This window comes from Bacillus rossius, chromosome 3 (assembly GCF_032445375.1).
Source record: "Bacillus rossius redtenbacheri isolate Brsri chromosome 3, Brsri_v3, whole genome shotgun sequence".
Lineage (NCBI taxonomy): Eukaryota > Metazoa > Arthropoda > Insecta > Phasmatodea > Bacillidae > Bacillus > Bacillus rossius.
Genome location: NC_086332.1, coordinates 69,527,483 through 69,541,931, shown reverse-complemented (window position 1 = coordinate 69,541,931; position 14,449 = coordinate 69,527,483).

Sequence of the window (14,449 nt, the reverse complement as noted above, 5' to 3'; positions counted from 1 at the left end):
ACTGTCGAGCCGAGCTCCAGTGGGGAGAGTAAATTGTGGACTAAACGAAGGACAGATTAGGTTGTGGACATGCATTTTAAGTGTTGTAATTAAATTAATAGTGTTATTAGTAGTTAATAAATAACACTGTATTTAATGTGTTTGGCTATCCTTTCCGAACCTGTTTTCCCCTCTCGTGACTATGCATTGAGAGTGGCTATTGGTGCGCAGACTCGAGGGAGGCGGACCGACGCCGGCCAGATGGGCGCGGGCAGCCCGCGCCTGCTGAGGAGCGGGCACCTGCGACTGCAGCAGCAGGCGAGTGCGGCGTCGCAGAGTGGACTGGCAGAACTATTATGTTCATAGACCCCGGGTCAGGCGCCTCGATGAACTGCGTTCGTGCTCTTCGTGCGTTAGTTAAAGGCGCATGTTCCGTGATTGATTCTTGCAATGGGAAATATTGATATAAATCATTATTTCGGACATTGTAACAGCTCGGCTTTTAGAGGGAATGTGCGGTCTCACTAAAAGTAAATATCTTTACGTTCAGGACCTTGGTTTCTGACACAACCAGATTTAACTCTGGAAGGAAGGCGACGGGATAAGGTAGAGAGAATGTTGGATTCGTACTGGGCGGGATTCCATATCTTCTTACTTATCGATTAGGTATTGCCTTATTCCGGGAAGTCGTAAGGTGTACTCAAATACATGGTGCTACATGCCTGTTAGTTTCATTATTCGTTCCATATATTCCATTAACACCGATCTGCACTTTAAAGAATGTTTAACTGAGTGCTCCTACATACTCTCTCTAGCTTCGAACCGAAGATCTCCATTGATACTGACTATTGGGTATGCAACCCACTCTACCCGTTAATCTCTAACCAAGCACTTCTAAAGTCTGTCTTAAATCTACCATCGAGCGAGGCTTGTTATTTGCTCTAGGTCGCTCAAAGGCACACTCGCGATACCACACTGCCCTCGCTTCCATTTCCAACCACCTCCTCCCTCGCGTGGCCTGTCATGAACTGCCCGCCGGCCACCTAACCATCCCTCCTTCCCACGGCCTTTGCAAGCGGTGCGAGTCAGCGGTCCTTCCGAGAAGGGCAAACAAACTGCTGACGACTAAACACGCTGGGCGCGGCGACTGGCCTGTGTCCGGAGCGACGAACTCCGAGCTCACGATGCGAATTCAAACACTCGCAGCGGCACAAGGATATCATACAATAAGTCAAATATGTATTTCACCTTAAAGTATACACAATTGTACCTATATATAATATATATTTTTTAGTCTGTAATTGGTTTTGTTGGAAGTTTTTATATTTATTTAAGGCAGCTCCAATATGTTGGTAAATGTAAGATATTATATGTACACGGCAGTTTCAATAGTTGGTAGATATTTCAATTTTTTGGTTTGTGACTTTTGGTGGTCAGTAACTTGCCATTAATCGAACTGCTGGCGTGAGCGCATTAGAAACTAATCAGTGTGTGCTTGGGACAGCGCCGATGGTGCTGCGCTAGTTTCGGACTGTTGTTAAGTAGTTCAACAGAGGCCCGACAGATGGTGATAGCGTGGCCGTAGGAAAAGAAAATTAATGTGTGGATTGAGCTGTCTACTCGGAACAGCGAGGGAGTTTAATTCGAGGCCGGGGAACAGTGAACATGCGACAAGTATCGTGGGCAAACAGAGTAACGGTCACCGGCAGTGTGCGGTGACGTCTTCAGCCATGGTCATAGCGTGGACGGTTATGGTGTTCGTTGCCGTTCAACATCTTGGCAATGCACGCGTGACGTATGCATTTCACGTGTTTCAGAAGAGAAACTGTAAGTTACAATATTTCAATTGTATATTACTCGCCTCAACTTAACTCCGGAGCAGATGGATCGCAGTGAAACAGGACTTAAATTAATGGTCAAGCAAGGGGAATCGCCGTAATGATAATTACGTCCACGTTTTAATTTAAAATTGCTGTGCAATTTTAGGCAACGACAATTATTTATAACTTAACTTGCAATTTCACGAGCTCTTTTTTTTTGATTAGAGAACTTTTAGCTGCAAGTTTCTGAACGTTTACATGTTTTGAAATATGTTAAGCTCACTGAATATTTGCTATTTAACAAATAAAAAATAATAATTTGGTACCAAATACAATGCGATATATAACTTCACCAGACTTAAGTGATATTCTAGGGAAACAATATAGTTTTATATTTAAATAATTTATACTGATAAGAGTTATGGCTGATGTTTAGGGAATCATTTTTGTATATGAATAATTTAAATTTATTACATTTTTTTAGCTGCCTTTTTTTTCCTTTTAGTATGAAATAAATTTTTGTAATGTATACTTGTATTTTAGCGATGCGTATTTTAGGACAATATTATAAAGCATCATTTCAATGGCCTTTTTAATGAATTTAAAGACATTTGTATGAATTATGGTAGCAGGCAACTGGATACTAGGTATTTTTATGATATCGCAAGTTATTTTGAATAAACCTGCGCATGATATTATTGATCTTGAAATTGGTGTTGTAATTGCTAAAAATTAACTGTATATCTTTTTCTGGTTCTACGCAGTTCTCCTTAATGTTATCTCTTCCAATAATTTTATTTAGGACCTTCGTTCAGGGGAGTTGTTTTGGAATCGCACTTGGTTCGCGTGTTTAACAACTGTTTTATGTACGCGCAACTCCTGACAGAGCGACAAAATTGTTCTCCATGCGGGTCAAAGGTGATTTGACCAGCACAGGAGGCCACACTGTATTCACATTTAAAATCTGCTGATTTTGGCTCGTTTTCTGTGTGTTTATGTATTAATTTCTCTGTGTCCGTATCTTTGGGGTTTCTCTATGATCAAAGAGTGTCAACTAGGAATGGCATATGTCCATAATAATGATTTTAAATAGTTATAAGTATTTTGCATGAACCGAAACTAAAAGGAAAGTTTGGCTAGGTTAGGTTAGCAATTGTTAAAATACTCTGAAATCGAGAAAAAAAAATTTTTTTTTGGCAATTTTTTTTGTTCCAACTGCAAAGTAGCACGAGTGCGCAGTGAACTTCCGATAAGTTCAGGACTGACTAGGGGTCAATGAACCTTAGGCTTCCATTCGAAAACACTATTACACAAGTAGCACACAGTCAATTTTTTCAACAATACCATGGCGTAGCTGTTATGTATGATTATTAATTGAGAAGGAAGGGGTACATGGTGACTGAGTGGTCAGATAAATCGCCTCACACCAAAGTTATCCGTGTTCGATTCACGGTCACACCCGGTTTTTTGCAAGTTAGAAACGTGTTGGAGGATGACGCCCTTTCATTATGTGAAAGCTGTGTTATCATTCTATCCATCATCTCTGACCCGTGTGAACTGAAAAATATTTAAAGATGGTGCACTCTGACCAACGTACTTCAAAAGCAGGATGGCAGAAAGTCTACACAGTGGTCATGTTTGATACTTCATGAATAGTGAAGAATAATAAAAAAATACTTTGAAAAATCTAGTCACAGTTAATAATTAAATTAAAACATTTTATTCTGTCCGAGTATATTTTGTTATCAAACGCACTTGTTATCGTTTATAACTGAGTTTAGCAGCTATTTCGGCGAATCGTAACTGGCTGTCGATCCAGTACATGAAGTAGAAAATTGTTTTAAAAAATTTTTTTGTTACGATTAACGCAAAAAGTAATTAGCTAAGCACCTAAAGAAGGAAATAGTTTTAAAGCATTCTGTTCTAAACTCAATTCCGAGAGATATATCACGGTGGCCTTATAAACGAGGATATAATAGTTAAAATTGGTTACAATTTTTGAAGGATAAAAATAGAGGTAAGCAATGAATGGTTGCGGGAGTACGTACGGGTGGGGTGAATTAGGAAAGGATGAAAGGGGACAAGATGGAAGTATCTGGGGCTTGGAGCGCGCACAAATATAATCCACGCATCAGGGACGCAAAAATGTAGGATTCTCAAGGGGGGCCCCGCGCGGTCCTGAGAGTTTTGCACGTGTGTTTTAACCGATACAAGTCATCGGGGTGCTTGTATGTTGTACATATACTACCCACATTCTGGGATGTATGCATACAATACGCAGAAAACATATAAAGTAAATACCGAAAGTTTTCCATAAAACATAGTTTTGACGTTTGTGTTCATCAAACCTGTTTCACAGTCACGATCTTGCCAGCACAAGCTGGCCCCCTCAGCGAGGGACTTCTTAATTCCAAGGGGGTCCCGGGCCCCCCTGCCAACCACCATCGAGGTATCTACGCCCATGCGATGCACCGTGACGTGCTGTGCTCGATCGAGAAAGTGAGGGTGATTTGTTTTTGATTTTCCGAGTACGAACGTCGCCAGTGGGACGTCATAGCGATCTGGGGGCGGTGGTGGAGCTCCGCGCACAACACGTGTCCGGGTGTGTGTGCAGGCGCGTGGCAACGCCTGCATTACGTCGTCGCAGTCGGCGTCGATGGGCATCCCAGTGGCGAGGCGCGACCTCCGCGGGGTCACCGTCAGGGTCACCGGCCACAAGGCGAGTCTCCTCCCCCTCTCACCACGCGGACCCGCATACCTCTCTTTCCTCGCTCTCCTGTCTGCCAGCAGCGCCGTTCCCGAGTTCCCGAATGCCCCGGGGGGCCAATGATTTTGTCTCCCCCCTCCCCAACCACCAGTTTCTTTTTGACGCAAAAAATGTCCAAACCAAACAATAAAAAATATGTGTGAGCGAGTATTTCAGTATTCACCAGTGATGTGTAAACTTCTGACCTCGGTAATGACCGATTTCATGCGTTCTCATGTCGCAAAATACACTTAGGCAATACAAATCTCGGACACGAAATTTAACGTAGAATTCTTTAAATAATAATAAACACCAAGTTTTGTTTTCAAACCATATATTCTGGACGCAGATCACACGTAGTTTTTTGCACCCGCTGCTAGAATTCGCTGCCGGAGCAGCTACGTCGACTATAGAATCATTACATTTGCAAACCGAAATTACCGACGGCTCTGATAAAATACTAAACCTTGACTTTCAAAAAATTACTTTTTTAAAAAGAAATTTAAATACTGCCCATCTTATTAAAAATCATTAAACAGTTAATACTATACAGTTTCTCTTTGGCTTTGTGAACTTTGGTTCGCGCCATCCGTGGCAGCACCGGGGTTGAACATTTATGTTCCATGCGACTTCCGTTCCATTCACGAAATTACTCCTTCCAAATGCCATATAACGACAGCGAAAATGTTTAACAATCAATAGTCATCTGCGAACGTATACCACCCTGATATTCATATACTTTTAAGTTGGCTACGTGGTGTAATTTTACGTCTTTACGAACCACAAATCGTGATTAGGACCCTTTTTTAATCAATAATAGTGGTATTATGTGACTATCAATTATCTGCTGTTACAAGATCGCTGGTAACATTCTGAAGACTTTTGTTTAACAGCAGACGATTACAACGTAAATAAAAGCTTTTAAAATATATAATTTATGCCTTGCCGTGCCAATACTTATGATGTATGTTCAAAATTGTACGAGAGGTACGATCATCTGGAGGTAGAAACACGTAGATTTATTTTGTGTGACGGTGAAAAATATGATATTATTATTGTTCCTAACGCCATACATTGTGAGGAAATTGAGTGATGGGATTAAGTTACAAAAATTATAGCACAAAAACACTTGAGTTTGTATGTACTGTAATTATTTTCTGACCAAATTCCTTCCAATGAATTATCTTGGTTGTTTGGGCATGTAATGTTTTACTTCAGCTTGTTCTGAATGTGCATATGTATACATCTTTGTTGTCCATTATTGAGGTATTAAGTGTCAACTAGTGAAAACTATCAATTTTGTACCTACATGTATGTGCATGATATCAGTTACAACCATGAACATAGTGTTTTTCATCGATAATATACTTTGACATTTTTTCTCTCCCAGCGTCACTACCGAAAATTTCGATTACATTTTGGATAAGATCACACAGTCCGCGTTTCTGACTATTGCAAAAGCGCAAAGAATTGTTTTGTACGCGATTTAGCCTATGACCTTATATCGGAAGAAACGTTCTAATGAAATACATAAACATTTACTTTGTTTTATATGTCCTCTCCCGACATCACAGATTGTTAGATTTTGAACACATGTACTAACAATCTCTCAGGAATTTATCTTTCAACTATGGTCAACAGTTCTGATATAAATTATGAGTTATCTTTTACTCTATGGCTGCAATATAACTTATAATTATGTTGTTTGAATTTGAAATTCACGTAAGGCCAAAGGTAGCACAAAATTTTGTTATTCACTATCACTGACATAAATTTGCCCTGTGATAACAAAATATTTATAATTTATTTACTCTATACTAAAAATTTATTCCCTTGTTTGGGTTTATTTATTTATCTGGCATTAATTAAATGTTTGCAGTTATAAATGTGTGTTGCCCTCACTACGTATGTCATTATTGTCCATATGTTATAAACTGGACTCGCATCCCAGAGTACACACGTTTGAATCCCGGTCTGGTAATCCTGAATTAAGTGCACATGATTTCCCTTAATAGCTGCAAGCAAATTTTGGAGTGATTCCCTAGTACTAGCCTATGCCAACATCTCTGGTCTGTGTTTTGTATTAGTATCTAAATAACCTCATGGTTGACACCACGTTACGCCCAAAAGTAAAAAATCAAACGACGAACGTAAACATTGATAAAAGTGACCAAAAATTAATAAATTTTACTGACCACTGAATATTTGCACTGATTTTGCAGTTTGGAACCATAACACGCTAAAACTTATAATACTTTGAATAACGTCCCATCACTAATTGATGATGACTTTAATGAAAATCTCTTATTTACAGGCGTCTGGGTACGGCCGTTCTATATGGAATATTCTTATGGACCATCTCCACTTCACGTGAGTAGTATTGAAATGTTCATTTGTATCATACTATTCATCTACACCAAACGATTAGAGATGCCCCTTGCAGTAATTACAAAAAAAAAAAAATACTCGAGGGTTATTTCTTGCCAATAACTAGTGTCATTAGAAATATGCGTTCAATGCGTTACCACGGAGGTACGTGTCTCATATAATTAGTGATGTCTTTCTGGTTGAAAATGTTTGGCAAAAAAAATAATAATTTCTGCGTAAAAAATTTGGTTTGATATATTTTTTTATAAACTTATTAGTAATGAACATGCTGTGCGGTTGAGAATTTCCAACGCCAATAAATTAAGTTTTAAATATAAAGAAAACAAAAGTAGTATATATTGGGGGCTCCTGCGGCAGGCTGCAGGCTGTGGAGTTGTGTGTCCTTTCCGCCATCTTGGATTTTGACGTCACGGCGGCCATCTTGGATGAGTGTAACGGGACACAGCGTAACGGGAAATAACGTAACGGGACATAACGTAACGGGACAAGTAGATCACGGCGGCCATTTTGGATCCGCCATCTTGGATCCGCCAGAGACCATCCACAAGAAAAAAATACCGAAAAAGGGACATCAAGTGAATGCAATGGTCCGACCATACCTGATATTGTTTACGAGTCGGAATAATGACACGACCTACGGAGTGTACAGAAAACATAATAAGTGGTTCCTCGGTGCTAAAGAAATAGACTTTCTACCAGGAAATATCGTTCGCGTAGAAGAGTTCAAAACGCGCGGGACTCCTGGTCTGTACAAATTGCTGTTTCGCAGGGAGCCTAAAGGATATTCTCACAAAGACTTACAAGAGTACAAAAAACTGCTAGAGCTAACCAATGCACATTTTCGCGATAACGATCCAGATAGTGGTGTATATAAAGACGTAGATCATGAAAAAATCGACATTCTCGCTAATCTCTTCAGTGAACTAACAATACATGGCGAAGGTTTAAAAAAGCTAGAAAGTGGTCAGATATTTGACTATGTATATTGGGACGATCCTAATGAATTAGTTGATCGCCTTAGAATTCTACATGCTTCGCTTAGCGTAGGAAACTATTCGCACATCAATGAAATAGTCTCCATACTTGAAGAACTGAGGGAAGCCGGCTACATACAATGAGTCGAACCGGAATCGCTCACGAACTTCATGCTCCTGCTAGACGAAAATACCTTCGTCGCAAAGTCATAGTTCGTGGAATTGATGATTTATTCCAGGCGGACCTTGTTGAGATGATACCGTATTCCCGATTGAATAAAGGTTTCAAGTACATGTTGACAGTCATCGATGTTTATAGCAAGTTCGCTTGGGCTAGACCTGTCAAATCAAAGACTGCAACTGAAGTAGCCAAGGCCATGAACAATATTTTGCGTGATGGACGTATACCGTCGCACCTGCAAACGGACCTCGGGAAAGAATTCTACAATGCAACCTTCAAGGCTTTGATGAAGAAGTATGGCATCAAACACTACTCTACATTTAGTAACGTCAAAGCCTCCGTTGTCGAAAGGTTTAACAGAACTTTGCGTTCCAAGATGTGGCGGCAGTTCACGGCTAACGGAAATTACAAGTGGCTTGACATCTTGCCGAAACTAATAAACGAGTATAATTACGCGGTGCATTCTACCACGAAAATGAAGCCAAAGGACGTAAGGGACAATCGCCTGCTTCGAACAGTGTTTTCCAACATGAAGAAGAAAGATCCACGAAAGCGTAAAGCTAACGTCGGTGACATTGTGCGAATCTCCAAGCAGAAAGGTATCTTCGAGAAAGGTTTCACTGCGAACTGGAGTCCCGAACTTTTCCGTGTGACACATGTTCGTGAATCAGAGCCTAGGACCTACTACCTCGAAGATTTGGACCACAAACCTATCCGTGGCGGCTTCTATGCCGAAGAGATTCAGCCTACGTTGTATCCTGATATGTACTTGGTGGAGAAGATTATAAAACGAAGAAACGGACTGTCCTACGTCAAGTGGTGGGGCTTTCCACCTCGCTTTAATTCGTGGGTGGCAGATGCAGACATCGAGAAATCCACAAGACTTTAGTTCTATGTCTGTGTATTATTTTTTGTACTTGTAGTAGTGTATTGAATTTATGTAATAAAAGTTTTTAAAAGTACTTGCGGTGTTTTTTATTTTCTCAATCCTGTCACTTTTGTGGTATTTTTTAAATTAAAGTTGTTTTGTATTGGCCAGCGATAAAACCAAGGACCTTAGTCGATCTAATCAATCAGTATATAGATTACAAATTTATTTAATGGATTTTGAACTTTTCCCCGAATCTCTAGCATTAAAATTACGGATTTTCAAGATGGCGGCCAAATTTCAAGATGGCGGGTGTCACAGTAATAAATGATTACTTCACTCTAGCGGGTAAGAATCAAACTAACTAGGCGTCAGCGCACTCTCGCCGCCGATACAATGATGATGGTTTCCAACATCGAAGACAAGATGGTGGACATGACGTCATGCTCACTGTCGATATATATGCTTTGAAAAAAGTGGTGGGGGCCAGTCTGTCAGCAGCCACCACAGGGGGAAGGATCGGTCGCCATTATTATTTTTTTTTATTTTTGACCTCGTCGGGTTCGAACCGAGGACTCCGAGCTCCGTGTCTAAAAAGTACGTTTTTTAAAAAATATATATTAAAATTTTAATAATTTAATTTTATTATAAATTTAAAAAAAAATCATTAAAATCGGATAATAAATAAAAAAGTTAAAGATGGCGGGCGTAACGGAAATTGCAACGTTGACGTCATAATTTAAAATGGCGGAAAACAAAATGGCGGAAAGTTCGAGAAAACAAAATGACGTCATCCAAGATGGCGGATCCAAAATGGCGGATCCAAAATGGCCGCCGTGATCTACTTGTCCCGTTACGTTATGTCCCGTTACGTTATGTCCCGTTACACTCATCCAAGATGGCCGCCGTGATGTCAAAATTCAAGATGGCGGAAAGGACACACAGCTCCACAGCCTGCAGCCTGCCGCAGGAGCCCCCAATATATACTACTAACAAAGAAATTTCTTCAATATGATAACTTAAATAAAAATATAATCATACAAATATTCTTAGTTTAAAATCTACGAAATGGTGTATTTAAATTGTGGTATATTAATAACAATTGCAAAATATTATACTTTCGAATAATTTTTAACAATAAGCATGGGCTGCTTTGTGGAATGTGTATAAGCGTGCACGTATGTTTCCTTTTTTTCAATAAAATCTGAATCTATGATTTTCAACACTCATACTTTGCAGCTATGCAGTTTTTTTTTTAATTTTTGAAACATAATACAAACCATTTTAACATAGTATTATGTTTGTTCAGTAATACAAATTGAATAATTTATAACATGTATGGTGAATATTTCCAGCATCGAACGACCACGAAAAATCATTGTTGCCAACATTTACTTTCAAAAATGTAACGACTACTCTTTATACGGACGCAGCCATGAAGGGGGAGGGGGAGAGGGGTTATGGTACGTGGGGTTCAGACCCCCTCCCTTCCAGGATTAAAAATTAATAAGGAAAGACGTAAGAAAATTACAGTAACTTGGTTACTTAAGGTTACCTAGATTATTTTATTGGGATTATTGTAATTCAACATGGGGCACTATACTGTATTTGCGCCCTATTATAGCCGGAAATGCGGTAGGAATTTTATTTTCAAGTAGTCCATAATTAATGCTGGTTTGCACACGTCTTAAAGTAAGAATAATTATCTTTCGTGCAAACTTCATACGTGTACCTAATTCATGTAAAAAATAATGTAAATACATATGACTTGTTTTTAACGAACACATCAAAGATATGTCATAATAACATATCACTAAAAAAATTATTTAACACAAATTATATTTCGAGTTTTTTTTTTCTCTCAGGTGTAAATATTGTAGTTCTAAAAGTTTAACTATTCTAGGGTGACAATATTTTTAGATCTGATTATGAAGATAAACTACGCATAAAATATTATAACGTGGGCAACTTAATTTTAACTTATATAACAACAACAAAAAACCAATTTGTATATGGAATGCTTATTTATTTATTTTTCTCTAATTGAATTGATCTAATATATAATGTTATTTAAAGTTGATGCCGGACCCACTTCCTTGACGCAATCCCGGTTACGTTGCTGGCAGGACCGTGTGGGTGACGTCGTCCGGAGGTGCGGGCGCGGCGGACCGCCTGGGTCGTTGGACGGGAGTCGTCGGGACGCTGCAGAGGGGCGAGGCCGACGTCTGCCTGGCGCTAGCCGCCTGGACGCCCGAGCGCCGGCGCGCCGTCGACTTCTGCGCGCACGGCGTCACCATCACGTGAGCGCGGCGCCACCGCGACACTTCCTCGGGCGTGACGGGCCGTCTTGGCTCTCCGTGTATGTGATTTGGTGGGAGTAACTTCGCGAAAACGGATCGAAAGTCAATGAACGTACAGATGTGATGCAAAGATGGTGCACCCAGTCACATCCGTAAATATTAAGGGGACTTACCAAACGTATCGGTGTGTCAAATGTAATATTTACGATACTGAAACTACCCTGGAATATATTCAGTAAACTGAAATAGTCATAATAAAAAGTAATTCCACGTTTTAAAATACGTAAGAAAACTATCATTACACTGATTATAATACACATTCTCCTTCTTGATTCCTAATAGGCCTATTAGCACAGCGGTAAAGAGGACGCTCATTGATTTCAAGGGATGTGGTTCAATTCTCGCCACTGGAAAGTATTTTTTTTTAATATTCAATAACATATAATAATATAATAATAACGTTGACTCAGCTAAATATGGTTACAATTGTTTGTAGGAAGTACTTACAGACTGATTTGTCACTTAAGCAAAAACAAATGTACAAACATATATTTAGTGTTATAATATGTTTTCTATAATAATTCAGGTTAATATTTTAGTAATGCCATAGATGTATCACTTATAAAGTGAGCGGGAAATTTGTAGTATGAACTATTTTGTGAATTTATCGAATTTTAACAAGATGGACAGTACTTAAAACAATATTCCTTATTGAAAATCAGATTCAAAGCCTGGGCTTAAGATTTTTTCAAATATTTTTCACTTTTATCATAGCCGTTTATAGTAGTTTAACATTTCCGTATGTTTCGTGCTGCTATCTGCGCGTGATGGTGGCCAGCAACGTTTACTATTCAGGCAGTGAATTCTAGTGGTAGGTGTAGAAATTAAATGTATGATTTGCATCCAGAAATGTTGTTATTTGGGAAGTGAATAGTAGTATAGGAAAGTATGTCCGGGGACTGGGTTCTGGGTGTGGTGCCGGTGCCGGTGTCCGCCATATTGGATTGTGACGTCATGGCGGCCATCTTGGATGGTTGTGACCTTGACCTTTGACCTTGACCTTGAATTTGATCCTCAAAACGGGTCAAAATTTGCCAAAATTGGGCAAAAATTGCCCAAAATTCCTCAAAAATCGCCAAAATTTCCATTTCTGTGGAAAAAAGTTCCGCCAAAAATTCGCAAAAAATTCCTCAATTCGAAAATCGGGATTTCGAAAATCCTCAAAAGTCGTTTTGCCCTAGAAAGAACCCTAATTCCTAAAACTGGCTTAAAACTCCTAAGAGATAGCCGCTTATAAGCCATTTCTAGGAATAAGGATACCATGACCGCCATCTTGGATTATGTCGTCACCGATGCATTTTTCGTTACGGCCGCCATCTTTAACTTTTTTATTTATTATCCGATTTTAATGAATTTTTTTTTAAAAATTAATAAAAAATTTACTTAATAAAATTTTAATAAAATACTTATAAAAAACAAACATTTACGACACGGAGTTCGAAGTCCTCGGTTCGAACCCGACGAGTGCAAAAAAAATTAAAAATGGCGACCGATCCTTCCCCCGTGGTGGGTGCTAGCAGACTGACTCCCACCACTTTTTTTCAAAGCATATATATCGACACCTAGTATGACGTCATGTCCGCCATCTTGTCTTCGATGCTGGAAGCCATCATCAATGTATCGTCGGCTAGAGTGCGCCGATAACATGTTAGTTTAATTCGTATCCGCTAGAGTGCAGTAATCATTTATTACTGTGACACCCGCCATCTTGTCATTTGGCCGCCATCTTGAAAATCCGTAATTATTTAGCTAGAAATTCGGGAAAAGTTCCAAAATTCATTAAATAAATCACTCATTAATTTACATATTGATTCGATCGATTCCTGTCCTCGGTTCGATACCCGATCGATGGAAATAATCTTAATTTTTATGTAAAAATACCTAAAAAATGACAGGTTCGAAAATAAAAACACTGCAAGTTCTTTTACAAACATAATATTTATTACATAATTTCTATTTTACTACAGGATCACCTGCGAAGGTTAGCAATCTTACAAACATTTAGGTCCGCATAGGCGTGAAATGTCTAATTCTTAGCTCCAATCGGTTTATACAAGACAGAGTCCAGCCAGATCCTTTACAGACATAGTCCTCCTCTTCTTGACAGAGTTTCTGGATACCTTGTTTAACAGTTTGCTCGATATCGTTAGAACTGTAAATTACTGCAGCCGATGTCTTGAATGCACACTTCTTCACTTTGTCATCGAACGGATAAGGCTTTCCATATATACAGTCCAACCACAAGTTATATTTCAAAGGTCCGTTTGTTGCTACGTCATCAGTAAGCTGATTGATTATGTCCTGTCTGATATCATCAAGAAAATTACAAATGTCCTTTGACTCACTTAACGTACTTGGATAATAGTAGTCTTTCAATGTTCCACGAAATGCAGACTGCGCCAAGTAGAAGCCATTATCGTTCACTTGTAATGCTCCGATCACAGTCTTATGTTTATTTTCATGTTCAGATGCCACAGCAATCGGTTGCTGCACATCAGTTTTTTTACTTGTACGCTCACGAGTCACCAATCTAAACTCAGGAGTCGTAATTGCTGCAGGTAGTTCAGCAGTAGGCGCACGGACTTCACCTTTACAGTTTATCGAATGTTGGCGCAAATTATCAATTCGAGTAAACCATTTATGACACTCGTCACAGCGAAACTTCATGCGAGAAGGACTCTTCGTACATTTACTCCTCTCATGTCTCCGTACATCATGTGCAAATGCAAACGTCATGTCGCAGTAGCCACAAGGATGCCTAGTTGAAGAAAAACCCGAACCAGATGTCGCTGTTACTGCAACTGAATCATTTCCAGGCATACTCTTATGCACATCAATGCATCGTTGTTGTATAGAAACCTTTACTTTCTGCCGCACTGCAGGTCCTTTACATGTCTCCAAGTGATGCTTCAAATTAGCATTTCTTGTAAATTGCTTGCGACACTTAATACAACCAAACATTTTACGATAAGGGTTCTTGGCACATTATCTCTTCTCGTGACGACGAGCATTGCTGATGTTTGAGAAAATCTTGTCACAGTAACGACATCGATGTTCGTTAGTTGACGATTCGCCATCCATTGAAGTCTCCATCGAGGGCGAAACAGCGTTCGTCGAGGTTTCCTGTACAGTC